The sequence below is a fragment of the Rattus norvegicus genome, chromosome 2 (assembly GCF_021556685.1).
Source record: "Rattus norvegicus strain SHRSP/BbbUtx chromosome 2, alternate assembly SHRSP_T2T, whole genome shotgun sequence".
NCBI classification, from domain to species: domain Eukaryota; kingdom Metazoa; phylum Chordata; class Mammalia; order Rodentia; family Muridae; genus Rattus; species Rattus norvegicus.
In genome coordinates, this window is record NC_141535.1 from 47,048,370 (window position 1) to 47,072,328 (window position 23,959).

The 23,959-nt window shown below is 42.2% G+C and overlaps 2 long non-coding RNA genes across 18 annotated transcripts in view; one reads left to right on the forward strand and one right to left on the reverse strand.

Moving 5' to 3' along the window:
* Positions 1 to 23,959, reverse strand: part of LOC120100714 (uncharacterized) — a 135,169-nt gene that overhangs the window by 68,247 nt on the left and 42,963 nt on the right. For 4 of the 17 annotated variants that reach the window (XR_015673999.1, XR_015673993.1, XR_015674005.1 and 1 more), the window contains exon 4: positions 21,956 to 22,029. The exons of 3 other annotated variants lie outside the window; for them this stretch is intronic. This is a non-coding gene — a long non-coding RNA (uncharacterized LOC120100714). Of the gene's footprint in view, positions 1 to 2,204; positions 2,345 to 11,756; positions 12,690 to 13,118; positions 14,331 to 19,056; positions 22,030 to 23,959 lie in introns of those variants that run through there. 10 more of the 17 variants (XR_015673994.1, XR_015674004.1, XR_015674000.1 and 7 more) reach the window with 6 other exon arrangements.
* LOC147996074 (uncharacterized) lies at positions 1,616 to 23,606 on the forward strand. The gene is made up of 3 exons (XR_015674006.1): positions 1,616 to 2,104; positions 20,709 to 20,831; positions 21,850 to 23,606. It is a non-coding gene; the product is annotated as an uncharacterized LOC147996074 (long non-coding RNA).

Consider the following 23,959-nt stretch of genomic DNA (forward strand, 5'->3'; position numbering starts at 1 on the left):
GGAGGAGGTGTGTCAATGCGGGTGGGCTTTGAAGTTCCGAAAGCCCATTCCAGGCTCAGATTCATATTCATTCTCTCTGTCTCTCTGTCTCTCTGTCTCTCTGTCTGTCTCTCTCACTCTCTCTGTCTCTGTCTCCCTATGTCTCTCTCTGTCTCTCTGTCTCTCTGTCTATGTCTGTGTCTGTCTCTCTCTGTCTCTCTGTCTCTCTCTGTCTCTGTCTCTCTCTGTCTCTCTGTCTCTCTCTGTCTCCCTCACTCACTCTCTCTCACTCTTGCTCTCTCTCTCTTGCTCTCTGTCTTTTTATCTGTCTATCTTCCCCCACCCCCATCTTTTGGATAAGATGTAAGCTCTCGACTACTGCTCCAATACCACGTCTGCCTGTCTGCACCAAGTTGCTACCATGCTGGTCATGGACTCACTCAATTAATACTTTCCTTGGTCGTAGTGTCTTATCACAGCAAAGAAGTGTAACCAAGGCAGTGTTCCAGTCATGTTTCTTTCTGATTCCTCACTCTCTCCAACCTTGCATCCTCCAATATTGAGCAAGCTCCCTCCCCACTTGTCCATCAAATGCTCTGTGTTTATTTCTTTGTTGTGATTTTTTTATTACATCCCTGGGCAAATCCTTCTCTTTACCTCTAACTAAACACTGTTCCTCACAGTCTATTAAAGAATCAATTGTGAGATCCTGGTGCCAGCTACCCCATATCCCTCGTTTATCTCGAGGCTCTGGAGTCTGTCACACAATTTAACATTGATCATGTACTCTGTTAAGCCTTGCCTTAAAGGGTCACTCTTCCTATATCAGAAGGCAGGATGTGTCCTTTATTGGCTCTTTCATTTAACTGACAGATGTAATAAGTTTTGAATTTTAGTTTACATTCAAATCATTTATTTGCAAAGCACCCGTGATGTTTGCAGAAAATTTGCTGGGCTGGCTTTATGGATGGGTTCCAGGTTGCTGTCTCTATGTCTTGTCATTTTTACAGTCATTCACATATCCAGTGACAATGAATGTGCAGTCTCTGTGTGCTGCACATTGTGGAGAAATGCAAAGATGTGGGAGTGGGGGGGGGATACAAAAGCTACCCAACCCACTGACACTAACCGGTCAGGCATGGTACAATCTGGACCTGGCTGTCTGAGTTTGTACGTCACTTACTGGCCATGTGGCTATGTGATCTTGGCAAGTTCTTCTCCAAGCTTGCTATTTACATAATGGAGCAGCACTCACTGAGAAGTTGCATCCGAGAGGAGCAAAAAAAGGAGACGTGTGGGTCTCTAGTTACCCCACTTGAGAGAGCATATGGCAGTCTGCTGACCTGGATATCATACTTCAGAAGGGAGACACACACTCGTCACACAATTGGTTATATGGCTTCTAAATTTCAAGGTTGGAAAAGCCCTGGCTCCATCTTGGCATGATCAGCACCTGGAATTCAATAGCGGTAAGATGGGATGGCGTTTTGCCCACGGCACTGTTCAGCGTAGCCTTGGAGGCTGAGGATAGTGTCTGCTGATCTGTTTGCAAGATCAGGATGCTGAAATAGAAGCCATGGTAGAGCCCGGCTCAGCTTTTATGCCTGGGAAAGCCCCACCTCCAAAAAAAGGACTCAGACTATCTGGGTTTGAATCTCAGTTCAGCCATCTGCGAGCAAGGCAGCAAGGCAGGCCTGGCTTTGGTTTTTTGTTTATTTTTTGTTTTTTGTTTTTCCATGAAACTTGGCAGTCAGCCAGCTCTTCTTTCCTGGGAGGTCAGCAATCATTTTTAGAGCAATTAACGCTCTCTTAACTTTCTTCATCTGTGAAACAGGGATGAAAATAGTTTGGGTGACGCGCGTTTTAATTGTTTGTATAGAATATGCATGACAGGGGGGCCAGAACGAGGCCCATGCAGCCTCCTTGCTTCCCAGCTGGCTTGTTTTCTTTACTATTACACAGCTCAAGACCGAACCTGCAGAATGGTGGGATGCGGATGGTGGGATGGTGTCTCCCAGAGTCGGCTGGGTCTTCCTACTTAGATCTACAGCCAAGACAATTCCCCACAGATCTACCCACCATCCAGCTTGATCTGGAAATTTCTCCATGAAGACTGTCTTCCCAGGTGAGTCTAGGCTGTGTCAACTTGACAGTTAAAGCTAACCAGTATACCTTTTCTGCCACTGCCCCACACATCTCCTCTCTTATAAAAACCATTTGCATACCTGAGTTCCTGAAAGTGGTCTTTTCCAGGGGGAAGTAGTTGAAGACAACACCATCTTTCCGGAGTGCCAGCATTTGAATGAATCCAAGGTCTTTCCCATTTACTCCCATTTCTCCTGTATTTATTTCCTGTGTATGGGCTCTTGGGTAAAGAGTGGTTAGATTTAAGTCTGGTATCAAAACCAAAACCAAATTACAGCATACCTTATGAGCCATAGTAAGGTACATAGAATAAGTCAAAAGGCTTGGCCATCAAGGAATTTATGGCATACAGGTATTGATGTTTGGTCTATTGCTATGGATTGTAATGCTGAATTCTATACCAGAAGGTCTAGGCCTACAAGTGGCTTCTCATAGTTAAAAGCTTTTGTTGTGCAAATCTTGTTCCTTGACTTAAAACTATTGGTTAAATAAAATTGGCTACAGTTAATTACTAGAGGGATTAGAGATAGGTGGGCTTGGAGTGACCTGGTTGGGGGATAGTGAGGGAAGAGGAGAAAGGAGACAGAGGAGAGAGATGAAACTGCCATGAGGGGAGGTGGACCATGAGCACATGGCCAGGAGAAACAGCAAGTATTTGGGGTAGACCACTGGAGAGGTAGCCAGGCCGGGAGTTAGAAGAGTACATTAGGGGTTGTCAAAGCCAAATCAAATAACCATAGTCTGAGTATCATTTATTTGTAAGCCAGTCAGGGATAAGCTTAAATTGGTTATACTATATTTTGGCACCCAATGTGGGGCATGAACCCATGACCTTGAGGTTAAGAGTCCCATGCTCTACTGATTGAGCTAGCCCAGCTTTTTACTACACAAAGCAGCCTATCGCAACAGGATTGTGGAAGACCAAAGGATGGGTCTAGGTTCAGATATGACCATCACCCAGCACCACCTAAATGTATTGTTTAGAGACATAGGAAGTAATAAAGATTACATAGATATTTATTTATCTTAGTAATGTGAGGGCTAAAGACTTGGAATATAATAATTCTTAAGAGGCTTATCAATAAGAGACCAAAATATAGGTGAACGGAGTTGGCAACAGATGACTTTTTAAATTAGGATGACAACCTGATAATTCATGACCCTCCTACCAACCCCACCTTTGTGTGTCAGAGAGAAAAGGAGATGATAAAATGGGGTGTGGTGGGTTCATGACAGGAAGGGTGAGCAGTGGTCCTCAAACGAAGAGCCCCCTCTACCGCTTTCCTGTTTTCCATTATTGTTTTATGTCTCCTCTTTTAAAAGCTACTTCTTTTCTGTTACTTGCTTGGGATCTGGTTTGTTCATTGTTATGAATGGATATGAGTTATTCATATTACTAAGGTTCAGACTGATGTTTCTACACATGTGTATGGTCTGTAATGAGCTCTTCTTCACCCTCTAGATACCCACACCCTTCCCAATCTCTAGCCATTGCTACTCTATGTTTAGTTGACTTGTAAAGCTCCCATATGCGGTACTCTAAATCAAAATTAAATTAAAAGTTCTTCTAGTTTTCTTGGATTGACTCTATACTATTTGTGGATAACCTTCTTGTCCCTTACAGCTATCCTTGTTCTTAAAAACAATGTAATAAATTTCTTTATGATAGAAGGTTATTTCAAATACCCAGGAAATATGAACATCTGTGTGTGAACAAGACATACACAAATGCCATGTTTTGGCATCTAGGCACAAGAACCACTTCTTCATGTGCAACATAATTGGAGCCTGAATGCGTAAAGCTGGCAGTGGTAAAGGGAAAAAAAAGCCCAATATACCTGTTTCTATACCTATTTTGTATATAGTATTTCATTTAGCTGACATATCCTGCTGAACCATTTCAAAACAAATGTGAGACATCATGGCATTTTATCCTTTAATACTCTAGCATGCATTTTAAAAAACACCTAAAGCCATTCATTCTCTGATAATTACGACACCATTATCACACCTAACAATTAGTGATAATTCTCTAATCCACTCTAAACACCCAGCTGTGCTTTAGACTCCCCTTGCTTTTGATCCTCAGATGCCTCATCCACTTATCTGTGTTTAGCTCTGATCGGGGAGAGGCTGGCTTCTACAGCCAATCAATGCCAACCAGAGGCAATGAGGCACACTAGCAAGAACCAGAGAGCCTGGGAAGAGCCTGGTGCTTTTTCTCTTCCTCTCCCCACCAAGTTAGTGCCACAGCATTGTCTGCATCTGCCACTCGTTAGGCAACACCTTTTCAACAACTACTCTGAGCTCATCACTCTCTCTAGGGTTGCTCCTTCTGCTCTCAGAAGGGCTGGCCGTGGCCTCTCTGCCAAGCCACGGATGTGTCAGCAACTTACTGCTTCTTACACCCTGCCCATACATCTTGGCAGTCTCTTCATTAAATGATTTATGACTGAGTTCTTTTGACCCTGTCATCTCTTTCGTGTGAAGACCCTGCCTCGTATTTGAATAATTCATAAACAGTCACATTTACCCAATGTGTGGTTTTTTTTTTTAAACTTTCCTTTTAACCAAAATCCAATCAAAGACCTTTTGTCGGATTTGTTTCTGACCCTTTAGTGTCTTAATCAAGACTCCTCCTTTCTCTTCTGGAGCCCAAACCAATCCTTTCACCGAAGACATGCATGCGCACACATGCGAAACATGTTCGGTTGCTTTCTCTAGAGTCACTTAGATCATATTGTGTCAGCTTTAACTTGATCTAGTTGAATCTTTAGATCCAACTTCCATTTTAACCCTGCTAACCAGAAGATAGGTCATTTCATATCATTTATAAAGTATGGCCATGGGTTAGTAATAGTGGGATCATTAGATAGTAATTTCAGTTTCCAAAAAAGAAGGGCCATGTTTTCCCACTGTGATTGTAAAAGGAACTCCATCATGCTACTTACAAGCAATCTGTTGAGGTGATATGTTGTGATAGTTTTTCCCCCTCTCCCTCGGTGACACAGATACGGGCTAGATTAGACCAGATTACAAGTAGATAAAGCAGGTTTATTAAAAGACAGCTCTCCAGTGGGTGCGCCAGTCTTAAAGGTAGAGGTCAGTGAAGTCACGCATCCAGGCTAAAGCAAGGGGATTTTATGGGTCTTGGGTACCGGGTGACGATGTGTGAGCTAGGAGCTGGCATTGTGCCAATACATGGTCAAAAAAAAAAAAAAAACAAAACAAAAACAAAAACCAGCCCCTGGGCAGGCACTCTTGGGTGGGTTACCAGAAACAGAGACATGGAGTGATGATGTGTTAGCCCGAAGTTTTCTCCAAGCAGGCCAGGGAGTTTTCTCTGGACAGAGTTGGGGAAGGCAGACGGGGTTTCCCAGCTTGTGCAGGAGATGAGCAGGGGTTCCAGCCTAACACATTGATGTGCTGCAAAGCTCTGTGCTCTGCTTGACCGTTTTAACATCTGTTATTTATCCCGGCTGACTAAGACTGTTCTGTTACATCTTGCAAATGTATTGTTTTCTGTTTCTCTCATTACTTCTGCTCACATTAGGCAGCATCCCTTTGTACTATGTTTTATTTATTTTTCCTGATTAGAGTTGCTACAGTAAAATCAGGATAAAGCCCCATCTCTCCCCCTATATTCAATTTCTCGCTCTGAAATCAGGTAATATTGCAGTGCTAGAAACTATCTATACAGAATTTCATTAATGAGGTCTGACAATCCAATACAATTAAGCTTAATTGGTTACCAAGGAAATTGAGTGCTGTACCTTCTGATATGAAATGGTTTCAGCAGATCTGCCTTTTCTACTTCTGATTATTGCTGCTGTGGTGTCCCGGACAGCCCTAGTACTGTTTTAGCACTAATAGAAACAGACCCTGGGTAGCACAAACTGTAGGAAGAAAAACCATTATCAGCAGCTGGCGATTACACCACAATTAGATTGCGATCTCATAGGAGAACTCAAAAATGCCTTCCAAGGGCTACATCTTCTTGGTGCGGTAGCTGTGAATTTCACAAATCTTTGATCATGAGATTCTGGGCGCTAAGCTCCACTGTCCTGTGCTTTCTCAATGTGTACACCGAAATAAGCTGTTCTGATCCCCTAAGTGCTTCTGTCTGGATGAAACAATGGATTTCTAAAAGCTAAGTGGTTAGGCTTCTGGATTCTGTTTGGGTTTTTACACGCAAGCATTTGGGGTGAGCCCTTTGTTATCCTCAAGCGCCCTTTGGAATGCCTTGGTTGATATTTGCCTTCACAGGTGTATGCCATAGGTACTGTAGCCATTTGCCATTGTCCTATGGAGCCAGGATGTCAAACCTCCTCTGGATGGCCCAACCACTCTCTACAATTACCCTAGTAGCTATTCCTTAATAGCAAACACTTCACCAGGCAGAAAGAACCCATCTGGGGAAAAAAAAAAAGGCAGACACTCAGCAATTAACTAAACCATTCTCCAACAGGATCGACAATAATTACCTGAAATTCCTAACATCCCTTCATCATTACAAATAAAACCTCCCTCTACAGGCGATGAAACATTTATGGCCATTGAGAATATATACAGTGATTCACAGATGCCCAGTGCCTCTAGGCTCTAGGATGTATAAACAATTGAACTATGGTCTCTCTGGTTATTGGACTTCTGCTCTCAGAACACTCTTTGCCCTTCTGTGTCTGCTCCTCCACATTTGCAGGACCTGTCCCCTGCAAACCACAATGTGCAGTGTTTTCATTTTCTATCGAGGTATAGCAAATTACTACAGACTAAGTGGCTTAAAACATCACTCATTTATTATCTCAGAGTTTTGTAGTCCCAAAATTGGAGGTCAGTGGTCTCTGCCCACGACCTCGCCAAGCCCACACCAAGAATCAGCTAGGATCTTGTTTGAAGGCTCTAGGTGAAAATTCACTTTTTAACTCATTCAAATCAATGGCACAGCTGAGTTCCTGATGGCTCAAGGACGCATGCCCTCATTCCCTTGATGGCCATCAGAGGGAGACTAGGCTTTTCTCAGTTGCTGAGGGGAGCATTTTCTGCAGAAAACACACAACCCAAGCTGGAAGTAGAGGTGAGAGAACATAGGAGAAGCTAAGTACTTTGGATCACCACGACTGGACAGCCAGCCCTTCCTTTTCTTGTACTGAGGACTGAACCCAGAGCATCCGCCATTCTGAGCATATCTGTCAGCCCTGTGGCATGAGCTCTTCACTGAGGCAAGATCTAAGCCACAGAATAGCAAACTGTCGCCCATGGACCAAGTGTGGCAGGTAACAACAATCCTATAAGCTGAAGAGTTTTAAACATTTCTCTTTTCTAAAGATTTGCTTTTAGTTACTTGTGTGCGCATATGTATGCAGATATGCATGAGTGCTGTTGGAGACCAGAGGTGTTGTATCCACGGGAGATAGTGTTCCCTGACTGAACTCCCTGGTGTGACTGCTGGGAACCAAACTTGAGTCCCCTGCAAAAGTAATAAGCTCTCAGAACTTCTGAGCCAGCTCTCTAGCCCCAGGTTGTAGCCTTTCCAATGGCTACATTTTAAATGGCTTCTGTGCCTTTTTGATACCTTGTTAACACAGGCTAAATATGTACTGCCTGGCAAGAAAACAATCGTGGACCTTTGAATTCTGTGCAGAGCAGCTTCACATCAGCCGGAAGAGAGATAGAGTAGAGGGAGGGCTTGGGGAGAGGGGCTTGAGGCTGAAGCAGGGAAGAGACAGAAGATATCCAACGGAAAGAGCAAGCTGGGAAACCTGAGAGCAGGGTGGGCCTTAAAAATAAAACTGCCATTCAAGACTCCCTGAAGTATAATATGATTTTTTAAAAAGTCTTTGTATAGATTATAATAAAAAAACCTCTTGTTTTAATTTACATATCATTTGGTTACTAATAAAGTTGGATTTCTTTTCATATGCTAATTTGAAGAATTGCAAATGAATGCTACAAATAAAATGAACAGACTTTCGAACCAAGGAAGAAGCAAAAAATAGTTAATAGGCATAAAACTGAGTATCTACAAAAATGGAAGATACGTTAAAAGTCTCGATAAAAAAATGAGCAAACATTTACTTTTAAATTAATTGGTAATATCCAATGCACATTTGAAGCATTACTTCTGAGTCCAAGGCTTCATGGTTGGGTATTCTCAAACAGCAAGGGCAATTTCCAGTGCTTGAGACAAGTTCACTCACTGCTGCCTCAGTCAGACTCTGTAGTCGTATTCTCAAGAAAACACAGAAAGGACATATTTCCACAAAGGGAAATAAAACTAAGCTTTAAATTTTCTATATAAATATTATACCCTCAGGGAAGAGGGAAATTCTCTGTGATGCTTTGAATGAGATTAGCCCTCAGAGGCTCATATGCCTAAATATTCAGTCCCCAGTTGGTAGAACTGTTTGGGAAGGATTGAGAGGAGTGGCCTTAATGGAGGAGGTATGTTACTGCAGGAGGGCTTTGAAGTTTCAGTGTCTATGCCATTCCAGTTAGCTCCCTCTGTCCTGTACTTGTGGGTGAAGATATAAGCGCTCAGCTACTGCTCTGGCGCCATGCCTGGCCACTGCCATGTTCCCAACTATGATGATCACAGACTCTAACCAACCCTCTAAAACAGTAAATCCCAAATAAACTCTTTATACTATGAGCTGCCTTGGTCATGGTGTCTTATCACAGCAGTAGAAATCAAATTAGGATCAAATTAAGATCTCCTCATGTTCTCCTCCTCTAAGAGGCGCTCCTTTGTGCAAAGTTGGCTGTCTGTCTTCTACACCAGGATTTTGACAAAGTAGCTGGAAGGTTTTGTTCCTGAAAGCAAGAAAACAGTCACAATCTAAAGAATTCATTTAAAAGCACATGGACCCTAAATCGAAAAGGATCTTATTGGCACAGTGGAAGACTGTGTAAAATCAATATAGAAAGAAATCAGTGCTTAGCACAGACATACACAGGAAGTCAAAGTTCACGACTGTACTCAGAAAAATTCATGCCCCTCACCTAAGTCACCTACTATACCACAATTTTTTTTTTTACTACCAAAATAGATAGGATAGAGGCTTGAACTTCTCTAAGGAATCTGTTTCAACTCACTCAAAATCTGGACAGCCTCAAAAATTTCTGCCCAACACAGGCAGAACAACAAACTTAGAAACGTAACTATTAGCAATAGTGAGGAAATGGGCCATACCAGAAATTTGGTAACGTTGAGTGGATTCAGGAACCCCAGTGCCCTCATTCCTGAGGATGGTAGGTGTTTCATCTACTCCTGACCAGGTTCCTGTCCTGGAACATGTGACCACCACACACATATGGGCAGTGCCTGAAGCCTCTCCACATGCGGATGAGGCATCCCTAACATCTCAGCCCAAGCCAATAGAAAACATCTGCTTTTAGACCCTAACTCACCCCAAAATGTATATAAGACCCTGTGCATAAGGAATAAAGCACAAGAGCTGTTTCCTCAAAGATCGTTTGAGAGCATCTGTCAAGATGATCTGAGAACTGTAAAACTTTGGGGAAGAGAAGTCTCCTCCCAAAGCTTTTGCCACTGGAAGATGCCCAAGCCCACTACAGTCACTTTCTGCTTGGTGGCCCTGACCTTGGCTCCTAGCTCCATACCACACCAACTCCAGAGCAGTGGTGGCCAGGAAAGAGACCTAGCATCTTACCTAGTTTCCACTCTCCCTCCCTTTCAGGGAAGGCAAGCCTCTGGCTGCTCTTGCAGGACCAGATCCCCACAGATAGTGTCCGGTGGATAGACTTGCAGCTCATGTCCATGAAACAGACCCAGCACAGAGCAAATTGTCCATAAAGCATTACAATATCTACTACTGTTATATGGAGCTATCTCCTAATACATTCATCAATCTTAATTAGCATCATTAAAATTGATAGGCCTTGTGGCATTGTACTTCATGACATAGTGCCATGGGATGGGAAAGCTCCAGTTATAAATCATCTTTACCAATAAAACTGACAAACGGAGACAAGCTTTGAGCTCTCACAACCAGTTTATAGGAAATGTTGAGAATAGAGGAACTCCTTAAAAAGCCACGTTCAGAAGCGAGTAGCCAAACTTCCAGGGTAGAATTCTCTGGGATAGAAAGAGTAAATAGTTATATTTCGAAATGGGAGTGGGTACAGAATAAAATATGCAGAAGGTATAAGAACCAAATGTGTGTTCAGGCCAAATCTGGGTCTCAGTTTGAAAGACAACTGCAGATTTAAAAAGCATTTGGAGTGATGATACGTTTTAACATAGAGCTTGATATTATAGGAAATGAAGAGTCTATTATTAATTCTGTTAAGTACAATCATAACATTGTGATGGGGTAGAGGGGTGGAAATGGTCCTTACCCTCTACAAATGTTCTGCTTAATTTTCCTTGGTCCTCTTAAGAAGACCCGGGGGCTTCAAAAAAGGGGGAACTAATCTTAGCCAACCTTTGTTCCCCTTAATGGGGTAAACCACAGTGACTGATACACCTTGTAGTGAAAACTGAGTCTTAAATTTGTCTTGGTGACTACATGGTTTTTGCCAACATGATGTTTGTGGTAGGGTCTCGACAAGCATTCTTGTATGTGACTGGCGAAGGGCTCACAAATTATTTGGACATTATCAGAAAATTATGTCTATACAATAACGAAGCAAATCCTGAAACAAGGAAGTCAGTCACCAATTTTCCCATTATTTCAAACTATCTGCTGAAACTGTGTGCAGATGGAAACGCTTTGAGAATGTGTGACTGTGTGTTCAGAGCCTGGATTGTATTTGTCACACCAAAGCAAATGCTCTCTCTTGACATTGAATGCCTGAGATCCTTCAAGAAGCTAGAGCCCCTCCCCCGTGTAAGGCTGCAGGAGACCAGCTCCATGCGGATGGAGATTCAGGGACGCTCTTTCTTTGGCTCTTATTCTTAGTCATATAGTGGGGCATTTTAGTCCCCAGTGGCAAAGTTTAGAACACCAACTCCAATAAACCACACGAAGTGGTTTCTTTCCTAAACCCTACAAAGTGCACTACATTGTAAATTTCAGGATTCATTGTTACTGTTTTTATTAGTTTGAGCTTTAGAAATGTGTACGTCATAGTAAAATTAAGTGTGCACCAAGGTCAAGTGGGTCTTTTTTTTTTTTTTTAACTACTTACCAGAAAACTGATAGAGAACTAATTACTAAAATTCCTCTGGAGCTGGGGAAATGGCTCAGTTGGTAAAGTGTCTGCAATGCAAGCAAGAAGATCTGAGTTTGGATTCACCAGACTCACATTTAAAAAAAAAAAAAAAAGCTGATGTGAGGCCTTCATGTATAACACCGGTACTGGGGGTGGGGTTAGCAGAGAATGAGGATCCATGAAACTCATTGACCAGTTGGTTTTGCTGAACCAACGAGCTTCCAGGTCAGTCAGAAACCCTCCCTTTCAAAAATAAAGGTAGGGAGCAATTGAGGAAAGATATTTGATGTCCACTGTGGTCTCCACAAGCAGACACACACACAGAGTTTATATGCCATATCACAAACACACACACACACACACACACACACACACACACACACATACACGCACACACACAAACACTGTTCATATTAACCACAATATTAATATTAAATATATTAATAAATGAATTTCTCTGTAATACCTTGCTTTTTAATTTTGAAAAATAGCATTATCATCTATGTCAAGAGTTTCTAAAGCTGTGTATATAAAACGCTCAACATGCTGTCCAACACGTGGGAGGAACTGAATAATCAGGATCTATTATTATCCATAGACAAGCGGCTGTTGTCTACCTGTTGCTGTTGAGTCAGACGATCGCAAAGAAACCAGGCCAACCAGTCTGCAGGTATTTTGACACTAACACTCAGTGGCTCTCCTATCCTCATTTCTCTACTGCCAAGCCTCAGAGACACAAGTCTTTCTTTGTTCCACTCCATAGTCTGTTGGCTGCAGCCCAAGTGAGCAGCTACACCCCAAGCCATGAGCCTGGATGACACAGAAGGCTCAGAAAACCATGAGACCCTTGCAACAATAAAGTCAGTTTCGGTCTGATAGGCTGCAACAAGGTCCTTGGAGACTTGCTGTGGCTTTCCAGGCATGGTACTGTCAATTTGTGATAAACCGTTGCCTGATAGCTCTTCTCAGAGGAACTCGAAACTTCAGAGCCTCATTCAGAAACTCCATCTTCACTCCCATCACCCCGGTGCCTCCTGTCGCTTCCGGCTGCAAAAGTTTGGTCAAAGGAAATCTTGCAAAGAATTCTGTCCACAACAGAGTCTTTATTCAGGGAAAACAAATGGAAAGGGAACTTGGCCAGAACTCTAATAGAGGATTGGTCTGTGTTCATCATGGCTGTCCCATGATTTGGTAGAACTTTAGGGAAGTTTGAAAGCACGGCATTGAACTGAAAACAGAGTTCTTGCCTCATGGGAGTTCTCCTGAGGGTGGTGCACTTAATGTAAAGAGAGACAGTCCTCAAACAACCAATAATGTTTACTCCAATAGGAATATGTGTAAACTGGCTGTATTCAGGAGGCTGATGCCAGGAGAAGCATTTTAAAAGCCTAAAAGGAGAAATTTACACAGGTTACCTGGACACCAAGTTCTTTGATCATGGAGGCCCCAGCAGGAGTTTGCCTCAGCCGGTGGCTAGAAGTGCCATCGGTAGCTGGACAAGTGTTCTATACATGGGACCTCTCTGAATTGCTGCAACCTTAAACAATGTAAAAGACATGCACTGTTACATGGATGGATATACACAGGAAGACACGTTCAAAACACAGGGTGAGTGTAGACGGAGAAAGCTGTGTTGGTCCTTGAGAAAGCCCTGAAAAAAAGTCAATATCTCAAACAGACCTGGACAATTTCCAAGTTTTCCTGGAATTTGGAGAACTCCCTTTGTATTTACCAGATGATCCTGGAAAAATTATGCTCCCTTTCTTGGGGTTTATTAATTTCCTTGTTTTATTAATAAAAGAATATAAAAATAGATTCAAGCAGAAGGCTGAATTTTATTAGAGTTTAAAAGAACACACCAGGGTAGGAAAGCGGTAAGATCGCAGGAGCTGCCCAGGGGAGGTGACAGGACAGGAGGGAAGGGGGCTGTTACATTGTTAACGGCACAGACATCACTAGTAGGCTTTTTTTCTCCCTCAGTGACACAGACAGGCCAGATCAGACCAGATTAAAAGTAGATAAAGGCAGGTTTATCAGGAGACAGCTCTCCAGTGGTTTCACAGTTCTCACAGGTGAAGCTCAGGGAAGTCACCCATGGAAGGAGGTTCATGGAAGGAGGTTTTATGGGTCTTGGGTTTGGGAGGTGACAATGTGAGCTAAGAGCCAGGATTATGCTCATATGTGGTCAGAAACAGAGCCCCTGGGTGGGCACTCTTGGGTAGTTTGCCGAGAACACGTAGACCAAGAGTGATGACATGATGGTCCAAAGCTTTCTCCAAGTTGGGGCAGGGGTGGGAGGATGGGGTTTCTCAGCTTGTGCAGGGGGTGGGGCATGAGCGGGGGTTCCAGCCTAATAGTCCCAACATGGTGGTCTGTAGTATAGAAGGGGTTTTAGAGAAAAGTAAGGAAGCCCAAGGAACCAGTAAAAGCATAATTAGGTTCTGGTCCTCATCTAAATGAAAGAGACAGGGAAAAGATAAAGCTAGTCCTGACTCAGAGAGGCAGATCCATCCTACCTCACGGTGGCTCGACTTGTAAAGATTAGGTATCAGGTGGGGATTCTGGCAAAGAAAAGTACAATAAACATTTCATTAAAAGAAAGGTTATTCCACCTATCCCTTTAGCATGGCTTACAGTAAGCCTGTCTTCCTAGAGATGATCCCTTGGTCAGGTGATTAACATGGTCCTACTGGAATGTTAGGTCTCCATCCAGGCCAGGCTGTGTTTTTCACCAGAAGTCCTTTTTTCTTATTGGAACTTTATTGCTGATCTAACACTGACTCCAGGTTTGTTCAAATCCCTGCACAAAACTATTGCACTTCGGTGTCCCCCATTTTCACAGGGAAGGAGGCCTGGGGTTCCTCTGTGACGCTCCTGGAACTCTGCTCTCCTCTCTGGCTGCTAAGGATCTGACAAGCTCTCGTGATGCACCTCATTCAGTCCCCCTTGGGTCAAGGTATCCCCAGATTACAGCTAGGACCAGACTGGTACCACACCCCACTGAGGGTCCAGCTGGGTAGTGACATGATCTGGGGAGAAGAAAAGAAGAAGTGAGCAGTGGCTTGTGAAAATCCGAGACAGAAATAAAGGGAGGCATGACACTCAACATAGGAAGAAATTGCAACCCATTCCTACAGTATTATGTGCTGACGTGACTGTCACACAATCTTCAACTTTACAAAGGTACAGAGGTTCTTTAAAAAGATCCTGAAAGGATCCCATTTTGGAGAAGCTGGGGCATGTGTTTCTCAATCTAGCCAGTCTTTAGTGTTATCTACATTTCAGTCAACTTGCTTCTGTCTGTTCATATTGTTTTTTCAAGCAGAGGTGATCGTAGAGATAGATATAGACTGTTATGGAGATACATACTGGATGTATACAGACTGTGTGTGTATGTGCTGTCCATGCAGCCTGCTGCCTAAGGAGCTTTCTCTCCAGACAGTATAGCATACCCATGGAATGTGCTGACAGGGAAGACAGATCTCCAATTGTTTCCTACAAAATGCTTCTAGACCTGAGGTCTCAGTGCCTTGATCATGACCTAGAAAACAGGCTCTTACATGTCCTAAAAAAGAAGGTTCTAGAAGCTTGAGGCAGCCTGTTTTCAAAAAAAAGAAAAAGAAAAAGAAAGCAGATATTGGTTTGAAATTTAATTCTAGATCTAATTCTAAGAATGTGAATCGTAACTGGCAGTAGGAGGCTGCTCCTTCACTGGAGTGACGGAGAAAAAGGTTGGTCAGCTATAACCAACCCCTGTGCACATGCGCTGTTAGGGGAGTACAGAGCTGATTAATTAAAAACTCATTGGCTTTCACCACCATTCAAAATGAGAGTAAGAGGCAAAATAATATCAAGACTGACACAAGAGTTTTGGGACAAATAGAAGTTATACGTGCTACTTGCTATGCTGAAGTTGTAGGGCCATCTGGGTGTCTTAAAAACATTTTCACGAAAAGCCTTACCTTAAAAGAATTATTGCCAACTTTCCAGGTTCGTCTTTCTAAGTGAATTAATAATAAATAAGGGGTTTTGACTTAAAATTTAGGAAAAGATTAAAAATATTCATGTTCTTAAAGCCAGCCCAGTTTAACAGTTTTATATGACACTTACCTGGGGTTGTTTCTAGGTTAGAGCCAAGAAAGTTTTTGCGTTCATTTGCCTAGATAAAGTGTGCTAAAGATGACTGTGAATATTCTCTATCTGGAAAGTTGCTGCACTTCAGTTTTACTTCAAGCAAAAAGGTTACCCCAACGGGGAAAAGAAAGCTCCCTTCAGGGTGTGTCCCAAAAAACATGGATATCAGCTATTTATCCAAACAATCTCTGTATAGTGTGTAGTGTAAGTACTATAAATCCGTTGGAAGTGTATATTAATTGTCTGTGGTTGCATTAAAAACTTACCCCCAAATTTAGGAGCTTAAAACAACCATTATCTCACAGAGTCTTGAAGGTCAAGAACCCAGGAGTACCATCAGGTGGATGCTGGTGACGCAGGAGATCATTGTCAAACTATCACCTGAGGCTGGAGTCATCTGAAGGGTTAGCAGAGACTCCCCAGTTTGTTCACATAGCCCCTGACAGAGTGACTGAAAAGAGACCAAAAGGAAACCATGGTGTCTTGGAAACGACATAACATCTCTTCCTGTCTTTCTTTAATGCAGATGAGTTCCCATACAGTGTGTGTCTTAGGGTTTTACTGCTGTGAAGAGACACCATGACCAAGGCAACTCTTATAAGGACAACAATTAATTGGGGCTGGCTTATAGGTTCTGAAGTTCAGTCCATTATCATCAAGGCAGGAGCATGGCAGTGTATAGGCACCACAGTGGAGGAGGAGCTAAGAGTTCTACATCTTTGTCTGAAGGCCACTAGGAGACTTATTTCCAGGCAGCTAGAATGAGGGTCTTAAAACTCATGCCCACAGTGACACACTTTAACAAGACCACATCTACTCCGACTTTTTAATAGTGCTACTCCCTAGACCAAGCATATTCAAACCACCACAGTGTGGCAGGGGACAATACAGTGTATAAGTACCAGTAGAAGGCCATGTTAGAGTCTGGCAGTCAGAGTCTGCCCTCAGGCCCTTAGGAGTCATGTCTCTCCCACATATAAAACACATTTACTCCACTCTGCTAAAATTCTTATTTTATAATAGTGTCAGCTCAAGAATCAGAGTCTTGTCATTTTAATCGTGTCCAATTGCATACATGGTTCTTCTTGAGTGTTAGCTATTTTACCCACTGTGGTGACAAAAAATAATAGACAAAATGAATATAAGGAAGAAAAGAGTTACCCTGATTCATCATGGTGGGGATACATGGTGGCAGGGGGTAAGGCGCTGGTCATACCAAGGGTCAGAGAGCAATGAATACTGTTGCTCAGCTCAGCTTCTCATTTTTGTCTAGTCTTGGACCCTAGCCCATGGAATGGTACCATTCCTACCTCCATTATCCTAATCTAGAAACGTCTTCACAGTTGTGCCCACAGCTTTGTCTCCTAGGCAATTCTAGGGAGTGTTATATGGACAACCCAAAAAAACCATCGCAAGTGCAATTCCCCCTGGACCAGGGAACATGCAAACACTGACCCTACAATGTTGGATCAGGAATAGAATAAACATCACATGTATTAATATTCTAAAGGAGATGAATTGGGACAGCTCTCAAATCCAACCAAGAAATATTGAATTCCGGGCTGGAGAGATGGCTCAGTGGTTAAGAGCACCAACTGCTCTTCCAGAGGTCCTGAGTTCAATTCCCAGCAACCACATAGTGACTGACAACCATCTAATGGGATCTAGTGCCCTCTTCTGGTGTGTCTGAAGACAGGAACAGTGTACTTATGTATAATAAATAAATAAATCTTTAAAAAAAAAGAAAAAAAATGTTGAATTCCTGTAAGACTTAGTCCTAACCTGGGATTATCTTATGCTTCTGACTATACCTTCTGAGTTACACTTCCTTTTTCATAGAATGTAGTATATGGACACCAATATTTTCTGAGCTTTCAGTACAATAAAGATAGAATGGGTATAGAATGGGTATGCCTTGACTGTCTCTACCCCTTGGGGTTCTTATTAGAAAGATGTCTTCTGATTTTAATTTTTTAAAATTTTCATGAATCTCCTGTGACTTTTATCTGGTGGATTCCATTAGACAAATGTCACACAAATATGCCTGCAAGATATTAAATCCCTTTTTCATCTTGTGATTCTGTGAAAGGCAATGTTCTTAAGCTTCTTAGAAGCCCTACTTTGAGAGGATCTATGAATCATAGCCTTAATTGGTTTGAAGGGTGATTCTCCCACAAAGGTTCATATATTAAAGGCTTAGTCTCCAGAGTGGTACGATTAGGAGGTAGTAAAGCCTTTATAAACTGGGGATTAGCGAGAGATCTTTAGATCATTGGAGGCATCCTTGTTTTCATTCTCTGGGTCTCCAGTCATCTGTCTGCTTCTAACACATGCCCACCATAGTCCACCATGAAGTGAGGTAGTAAATGGACCATCAAAACTCTAAGCTAAATATACCATTTTCTTTTTATATGCTGTCTACCTTGACTATTTCTCTGTAGTAACGCAAAGCTGACTAATACAACAGTCTTTTGTGTGATGTGGTGCTCCTTAGGCATTCTCTTGATGACTTCGAGATCATAGCAAAGAATTTATAGTCCCTCCCTCAGCTTCAACTTTTGGCCGTGTTACCGTGACAATGCCCTGGATTTAACCTTTGCTTTTAAGGCATTTCTTAATTTTAAAAATCTTTTACCATCTCTAGAGACTGCAATTCTTCAAGTCCTGGCTCCTACCTAGTTAGCGTACCTTTAACTTACCTCTCTCCACATGTCTTAGAAAGGGCTAAGGGAAGCCATATGGTACCTTTAACAGGCTGTCTCGAAATCCCCTCAGCTGGTTCACCCAGTTCTTTATTTACATGTTCTGTTTTACACATCAATGCACACAACGCTGTTTTTAAGATTTCTGGCTCTACCTCATAGGATTCTAAGACCTGTTTTCAATACAGTTTTTCTCATTTTATTTTAAACCTCAACTTCATGACTATGATCCTTAAATTCCTTCCACCTGCCTCCTTTGCCTAATTCCAAAGCCATGCCTACATTTTTGGCTAGTCTTCATGGTTGCCTATTGCAATATTACAAATCTCCCCAAAGTCTAGTATATTAAAATAATAAACACTTATTATCTCACACAAATTCCAAAGGGCCAGGAATAGTTTGGTTGTGATTTTTGGGCTTAGGGTATCTCATGGGCTTCAGTCATGTATAAGCCAAGGCTATTTTTGTCTTCTTGAGTGCAGCTGAAGGTTCCATTTCTAGTCTTACTTACAGGGGTGTTGGAAAAATGACTTCCTCATAGATTCCTATGCACAATACATAGCAATAAGACGGGGTGGTGGTGGTGGTGGATAACACATCTTTATAAACTCAGAAGATGGTGCACAGTGTTACAACTACAATATTACAGATAAGAAAATGGGGAGGGTGTGAATACCTGAAGTTGAGATTATTGGGGGATAATTTTGGAGGACATCACAGGGTAAAATGTCTCTCTTCCCAGGGCCCTATGAAAAGTAGTTGCAATGCAAGAATGAAGCAGAGAAGTCAAGATCCTAACTTACTTATTGAAAAAGCTCCTTGGAGGAGGCTTAGATGTGTGGATGCAAAGCACATCAATACTTGACCTCAGGGTTAGAATTAGCTATCCAAATAGGGAAGTACAAGACAGATTTTTTTTGCCTAATCTAGAGTTTATTACATAGACAGCAAGACGAAATTTACCTTTGATGATTAGGAGCAAGCTCTAACAGTAGGGTAAGTCAGAAAGAGGACTGGGAGAGGACAATGGCATGCCTCTCTCCTTCCACAAGAACAGGAATCTGGAGGTTTCCTCCAGCAGATCATAGAAAGTGTAACTTGGTTCTCACAGTTGAGCATGCCCAATACGGGGCCCCACCCCTCAGGGATTTGCATACCTTTACAAAGTCACAAGAAATGCTGACATAGCTGGTCTGAGAACCCTAGTTTAATATTAGCCGAACACCTACAATGCATAGGCATTTTAAATGACTGCCATTTTTTACTTGCAATCCCATTAGTCTTCATGACAATACAGGGCTGGGCTCTTCAACCTCTTTTCTGCATTAGACAGAAAAGGAGACCGAGGTGCAGAAGTGACGCAGTTGGTCCAAGTTTCTTCCCTCCTTGCCAGGCAGCACCAATTTTCCTACCAGGTCTGTCTCCAAAGTCTGTACTCTTTCTTCTGCACCAGCTTGTCTTCAGTTACTAAGAACTGAGTATTGACAGAAGCCTGAGACTAAACAAGAATTTCCTAGAGCTATTTTCTACCAGCTCCACTTCGTATCTTCCTAGCTTGTGGTCTCAAATACAACCTGCTCCATTTCACTTTGCAAAGCAAATTGTAGGGCTGAGGAAATGGCTCAGTCAGGAAAGTGCATGTAGTATAAGCCTAAGCACCCGAGTTGGATCTCCAGTACCCATGAACAAAACCGATCATGATGGCAGGTGCCTATAATACCACCACTGAGGAGACAGGAAGATAGAGCTCTAGAGCTCGCTGGCCAGTCAACCTAGCCAAAGTTGGGAGCCCAAGACCCCAAAGAGAGACGCTGTTTCAGTTATTAACCCTTATTAACCCTAAATAATAATACCCGAGGCTGACCTCTGGACTCTACAAGCACACACACACACACACACACACACACACACACACACACACACACCCTACATGGTGTATATTCTGCACAACATAGTCAATTTGATCTTGTATCCATCCATGTATGGCAGAGGTAAATGAATGTGTTTATCGCTTCTCACTGCCCAGAAGGTGGACTCTGCAATATTTACAGCCTGCTTTGCCTTCTGACACCATTGGGCTTATTCTCTCTAGTAAACAGAGAATGGAAGAATCTTCAATTCCCTTCCTGAAGGGTCAGCTCAGACTGAATGCCATCCTTCACAAAGGCCTCAAACCCCGTAAAAGCCACTGCTCTTAAGTTCTCTGAAACAGCTTCTATCTCTGTCATTTAGACATAAGGGTTACCCCAGCCCTCAGAGTTCTGCACTATCCATGTGGGTTTGTTCCTCTTTTGTGCTTACACTTTTGTGTATAAGACTCCCCTCTTGCATATTCCTGACTTGGATTCGTTATTTCCTTAAACCCCTCCGTGAACATCTCCCTAAATATAGTTAAGAAGAGTGTTGCTTTCCTGAATCCAGCCCAGGTGACTTAGTTTCAGATTCCTGCCTTCCTTCTGGAACTGGGTAAGTCCATGGAATCCCTGCTACTGTCCAGATGATCAGACCTCCACCAGCACTCTTGATTTAAAGGTGCAAAACACCTGCGTCTGTCATATGTTTATTTTGTAGGTAGACCAGATGGCAGAAGAACTTGGAAGGTTCTGCTGGCAGAAGTCCTATCATCAAAATTCCTGCTGTGTTTTGGAACCCTACAATTTTCTCCCTTACACCAGCCATTTATTCTAACAACAGGTAAACTATCCCTGAAAGGAAAACAGAGATAAAATTGTCAGTCAAAGATTTTTGTGCTAAATGAGTTTCAGCTGTTTCCTATTTTGGCAGTCAGCTGCAAGCTGGGTTTGACAAAAGGAAATGGGAAGTCTAGATTTCAGAACAGTGGTGCTCAAGGTGTGGGGAGAGGGTGGTCTTCTCTCAAAGGCATCTTTGGGAGAGGGGTTAGATCTTGAACTGTAGATCAAGGGTCAGGTTGCTTATCTGCCTGCTATGAAAGAGATGATCCCAAACAACAGGGAAGAACCCTGCAGGAACTTTAATGTTCTAAGAAATTTATGTCGCTGAAAAAACCTATATGTAATTATCTAAGCAATTGTGTTTTGTTTTATAGAAGGTAGAGAGAGGCAGGCAAGGGAGTGGTGAACATTTGTGTATGTGCAACTTTACTGTTCACTGAAATCCCCATCAGATTTAAGTGCCATATAAATGGATGCAATTGCAGCATGTGTCCTGATGTTTTGTTTAAATTTTACTAAGATGGTCGTGATTTGTGGAAGGTAGTACCACCTACCCTCATTCTATATGAGTAGGTGTAACATTTAAGACAATTCTATAAAAGTATTTAGTTCCTGACAGTCAGCTTTATTATTTGTTAGTCCTGTGATGTTGTAGTCTCTTGTGAAGTGGTGATGGACTTTATGACATGGTTTCATGTAGCCTAGGTTGGCCTCCAACACACTATCTAGCAGAGGCTGGCCTTGAATGCATTTCTCCACTTCCAAGAGCTAAGACTACAGGTATGTACCACCATTATCCCGAGGAATTGCATTCTACTGTACATAATGAGATCTATAAAGAAAATATCCCAATCGGGAAAGAGATTAACATCTGAAATGCAAATAAACATTATCCAACTTTAAAAAAGAAAATATCCCTACATATAACATTAAAAATCAACAATATACTAATGAGAATATATATGTTTATATGTACATACATGCGGATATATGAAAACAGTTGAAATATTTCTTTTCAGAGCCTGGAAAGATGGTACAGTTGCTAAAGTGCTTGACATGCGAGCGTTAAGGACCTGAGCCTGGATCCCAGGACACATGTAAGAAGCTGAGTACAATGGTGCACACCTGTGATTCCAGCACTGGGGCAGCAGAGCCAGGAGCATCCCTCAAGCTTTCTAACTCAGGTTCAGTGAAAGGCCCTGTGTCAAAGGAAAAAAGAAAAGAAAGCGAAGAAAAAGTGAAGACTGAGGAAGACGACTGACAAACTAACTCTAGTCTCTACCCTCCCACAACTCCCCCACGTATATGTGTATCCACAGATGAGCTTATACCACATACATACATACATACATACATACATACATACATAAATGGATACATAAATGGATACATACATGCATTCATACTTCTTTCCAGAATAGTTGAAGGGATATCGTAAAGTAATTACTATAGAAATTGGCTCAAGATGTTGTAGATTTGAGATTCACACTTAGACCTCTGTGTTCTAGTGGCTGAGGATGCCATAGAGAAGGTCCTCTGAAGGAAAATTCCCTTTGGGGAGAAGTTGTCATGAAAAAAGTTGTGTGGAAAGAAGCAAAGGGAAGACTGTTGTGCACAAGGGGCCTTCTGACACATAAAAGACCTAGGAGTCTCAGTGAACCACATTCGCTGTTAATACTACCTGTTGTTAGTTTGTAGGCTTATGTTAAGACCCTGTCACATTTGCCTCTTCTTTAATCTGATATAAAAAAAATGTTCAATGAACGTCAAAGAGTCACTCAAACAAAAACCTACCATAAAGTTTCTAGGGTTTATTTCTTAAGACTCTGTTTAACAAATAATTATTTGTAACTTCTTTGCAGTGTAATTTTATCATATTTTGGAACTTTGGTGCCTACAATTTTCAATATAACTGAATCTGTATAAGTACTGTAGGCACTCATGTAGAAGGTTATCTGGCCAAATAAGAAACTGGCTTACCTTCCTTCTTTTCTTTACATTTTGCTTATTTACAAGTTGAGATACCTTTGATGACTTTTCACTCTTACACTAGATACATTGATACAATGTGGCTTACCATTTGTGCCTTCTTACTGAAATTCAGCCTGTTTATGGAATTCCTGCTGCTGTCCAGAAGGTCAGACCTCCACCAGTGCTTTTGGCTTTAAGGTACAAAACACTTCCTTCTGGCCCCAGGCTTGCTATGTAGGTAGACTACTAGACCAAACGACATGAGGAGAACTTGGAAGGTACTACTGGCAGAATTCCTGTCATTAAACTTCCTGTTGTATTTAAACCCCACAATTTTATGCCTTGTGGTGGTCTGAATATGCTTAGCCCATAGGAAGTGACACTACTAGGAGGTGTGGCCTTATTGGAGAAGGTGTAGCCTTGTTGAAGGAAGTGTGTGACTGTGGGGGTGGGCTTTGGAGGTCTCCCCCTATGCTCAGGCTCCACCCGGGCTAGAAGCCAATCTTTACCTATTTGCCTTCAGATCAAGATGTAGAACTCTCTGCTCTTCTAGCACTGTGTCTCCCTGGATGCTGCCATGCTTCCTGCTATGATGATTATGGACTAAACCTATAAACCTATAAGCCAGCCCCAATTAAATGTTTGCTTTTATAAGAGTTGCCTTGATCATGTTGTCTCTTCACACGGATGGAAATCCAAACTAAGAAAGGCCTTATACCAGCTGTTTATTCTAACAGCTTTAACAGTAATAAAAAGCCTGTTTTGGTTTTAAAAAAAAAAGTAATAAAAGCTGAATGGATACTGTGCTCAACTGTACTCATTTCCCTGACTCCCTCTTAGCTGTGTCTTCGCTCTCAGGATTTTCCCTGATACTCCCATTTCCATCCTTCATATTTTTCCTTAGGATCTAATGCACCCAATGAGCTATATTAATGTACAATGAGCTACAAGCAATGGCAACTGTTTGATTGCTTACTTGTTATTCCTACTAGGCCCTTGAGGCTTATCATCCTTTCTCACATGCCAGCCCCTGACAATAGTTTGTCAGTGCTTTGTTGCTTGGCAACATTGACTCGCTGCTGACTATTCCAACGAAGAGGCAAGATCAGGTGCTTTTCCCACATAGCTTTGGTCCATTATTCTGTTTCAGCACCACTG